General features: G+C 35.6%; 1 pseudogene; it reads right to left on the bottom strand.

Annotated features, from left to right (window-relative positions):
- Nucleotides 1–373: 373 nt before the first annotated feature.
- LOC141826302 (nucleosome assembly protein 1;3-like) lies at nt 374–3,523 on the bottom strand (annotated as a pseudogene).
- Between the last annotated feature and the right edge of the window lie 274 nt (nt 3,524–3,797).

The following is a 3,797-nucleotide window of genomic DNA, read 5'->3' as shown; positions in this document are numbered from 1 at the left end:
TAATAAATCTCAGTCAGTCTCATGGACTCAATCCCTGGCAACGAATTATTTCGTCGCCAATCGGCGATGAATAAATTTTCGTTGCCGATTGGCAACGAATTCGGCGACGAATTAATTTTTTCGTCGCTATTTTTAGCAACGAATCTTGTAAAATTCGTTGCAGAAATTCTGCGATGAGTATTTGGCAACGAATTTGAATTCGTTGCCAAATTCGTTGCAAAAAAATTTTGCAACGAATTTTTTTGAGAAATTCGTTGCAAAATTCGTTGCAAAACCCTGGTTTTTTTGTAGTGAAATTTACAGTAAAATTAGAAAGTTGTCTTAACAATCCACCTTCCCCCTCCAGTTAATTGCAGATAATGTTGAAATCTAGCTAATACAATACCTTTTTCCTGGGCTTGGGTCCTTAATCATCCTCATCCTCCTCATCTTCATCCTCATCCTCCTCATCCTCATCATCGTCCTCGTCCTCATCATCTTCTTCTTGCTCATCGTCCTGTAGTTCTAACTCATCAACTTCAACAGCCTCCCCCGTGAACCATGAAACAGCATTAGGAATTAATTTGTCTTTAATTGTTGACCTGCAGATGGCTCGTTATGATATAAGCTAGACAAATGAACAGGAGATCTTAGAAGATGGCTGCATATGAGATGAAGTGCATAAATAGACAAGTATACTGAACCAAAACACGACTTACCCAATATCATAATCAATTTCCATCTGATCCTGCAACTGCTCAGCCTGCAGAAAAATGGATAATGAAATTAGTTGTAATTGTATTTTCTGAAAAAAAAAAATCACTGTTTTGTTAGGTTGGTAGAACAATCTTACAATTTCTTCATCAATATCTGCATCATCATCAGGCACTTTTGGCGGATTAAAAAAGTTAAAGAAGCTCTCACATTTCTCAGTTTTTGTTACAGGATTAGCATTCTTTGAACCCTTCTTTGGCTTTTTAGTAACAGTTTTTTGAGTTAAGCACCTCCCTGGAAACCATTCGATCTCAGTCCTAAGCAAAACCCAAAAGTTAGTTAAATTTTGATACCTTAATCTTCATAGGGTAACTGTCGGATCGATAAAGAGAAAATATAATTTACCCAATTGCTTTCTCCAAGATTGGTTCATCTTCATCGATCATGTGATATGTTTTTGTCAGAAGAGTATTCTTGAAAAAAGGGTTAGCTTCGAAAAAAAACTCAAGTTTAAAACCCTTGGGTTCAACAATTCTGGACCACTTTATGTCTTTTAGATATGTAAGAGCTTCCTCATCATGTTCTTGAATCTGGATGAAGTTATAAACTAAGCATCAAACAGAGAAGCAAAATAGAAAAGAGATGCCATTTCACACTAGATTACCTCCTCTCCTAGCACTTCATTTAGTTTCATAGCATTCAGCCAAAATTCTGGCACACCTTTTTCTGTGGAAGGAGAAATATTATAGGTACATAATGAAATATAATAAGCACACAAACTAAGGCACAAAATAAAGCATAATACTCAAAATCAGAGCATGCCAAAATACCATCACTAGTCTTGGCTGCTAATTCATCTGTGATGCCTTCAACTTCAGTGACACCGTTTACAATCTCATACCTCTGTAGTCCAATGCGAAAAGGATGCACCAAAATCAATTATAGAACTGAAAATCTAAAGATCTATAGTTTACCACCGAATTTAAGGACCAAGCATAGCAACTTATTCTCAACAATCCATTGTAAAGTATGAAACTACACCACATGAAGGGCTGCAAGTGTACCTTGGTGTATAGTGGTTCATAAAGCTTCTGATACTTATCTTCAAGTGCAGCCCTTTCCTTGAAAAAATTTGCTTCTAGTGCATCATGTTGGCTCTATAAAATAAAAACATGAGAAGATACTAGTCCATCAGAATATGTAAACATAAGACAGACAAAGCAGAAGACAAGCAGCTTTTTCAAATATGTGGTATACTACCATCCTCACATCTCGGCAGGTCTAGCTGTTGGGGAATAGAATCAGTCCAACATCACTTATCGATGCAATAAATTGGAAAGTACCAATACTTGCTGTATTCTAAAGTCATGACATGGTGAGAATCGGCCAAATATTAGCTCAAAGTGTTTTATTCTCTCCACAGGTTTTTCACATTCAACAAAATTCAATTAACTTTGCTCATTTTAGAGTAGAGAGAAACCAAAGAAAATAGAAAACACAAACAGACAAAGCTGATCAACTAAACTATTAAAATTATTTCAAAGTGAATTGAGTGGTGAATTAAAATGATGTGAAGAGATTGATGACCAAATGTATTCCAAATAACATAAGGTACAACATAGTAACTTTGGTCTTGATAATTTCAATTCTCATGAAAGCAAATTCCATTATATATTCATTTTGCTTGTATAAAATTTCATCAGTACTTATTGCAAAACAAAGGGATCACACCTAAAAAAAATAAATGTTATTAACAATATTACCCATTAACTTAAAATATTATATGAAGTGATTTTGAATTTTTTATCACTTATCAATATTTTTCTACTATTTTGCAATAATAATTGACTATGAAAAAATATGATTAAAAGAAAATAAGATGCAAAGCAAATAAAGGATTAAGAGAAAATTGAAATTAAATAATTATCAAGATTGTGATAAGGGCTTTTTAGATACATAATTTTAACGAACATCAATAACAACACATTAATTTAAACTATGTCTTTTTGAACAATTTATAGGTTTAGAAAGATATACATGAAAAATTAATATCTATATGCACCCTAGAATAGCATGTGCACAGTATGAAGATACCCCCTAAGCATCAATGGTAGAACCAATCATCATAGCCATCCAGCACAGGGCTAATATTCAATCATATCAGTCCAACATAAAGGTCTTTTAGATTTGCATTCTCATCCAAAGGAGAATCAACACAAGTGTCCATTGGCAGAAACGAGCAGAGGAACTTCAATAGAATCTCTTGAAAGTCAAACAGACAATTCACATATTCCAAGTCTACTTAAAGCAAAAAAAGAGAATATTAGTGGACTCGAAAAAGAAGAAACCAACCTGGATATCCTTCAAAACCTCGACGCGCTTCCTAACTATTGGGCTCAACTTTTCCAGTACATCCGCATGTTTGTTCTGAGTTCCAATAGCAACAGCAAAACCACGTCAATCACAATACTAAAAGGACCTTTCTCCCCAAATCCCCTACATATCACGAAAGTGCATAAAGATCGCACCTTTGAACCATCCACAGGAGCATCTCTATCCTCCGCACTCAAATCTTGTTAACAGAAGCGAGTAAACACAAGAATCAAGAGGCGAATAAGCAAAATGAAGAGATAAGTAACAGTATAAGAAAAAAGAAGATGCAGAATACCAGCATGGTCAGACAAGTTCAGGCTACCTGGCTGGTTTTCGTTGCTCATCGCTGCTCCTGGCCGATGCTTCTTTTCTGAGAAGAGAGGACGGCAAGACGCCCTAGAGCGCAAGTAGGTAGATGGTAAGGGACTCTGTGAGACTTCAAATCCGAACGAGGCATGGAGCAGGGAAGATACGGAAGATATTTATTGGCCTGATTTAGCAGACATTAAATCTTAATTACTTGCTTAAAAACTAATTAATATATCATTTATTAATCCACCAACTGCCTCTACTTATTTTCACTCAACTCTCGAAGATACCTAACTTGTATTGGAAAAAACACGGGCCCGCCATTCATAACTGCGGAAGAGACGAGACAGGTACGAAACGAGTAGGAATGAATTGTTAATTAGCTAGTTCATAGCTTTTTCGCAACAGGTTGCCTCTGTGGT

The sequence above is a fragment of the Curcuma longa genome, chromosome 1 (genome assembly GCF_044706935.1).
Source record: "Curcuma longa cultivar G26 ecotype Majalengka, Jawa Barat chromosome 1, ITB_CL_G26_1.1, whole genome shotgun sequence".
In the NCBI taxonomy this organism is placed as follows: Eukaryota; Viridiplantae; Streptophyta; class Magnoliopsida; order Zingiberales; family Zingiberaceae; genus Curcuma; species Curcuma longa.
This window is presented reverse-complemented; position numbering and strand designations above follow the sequence as displayed.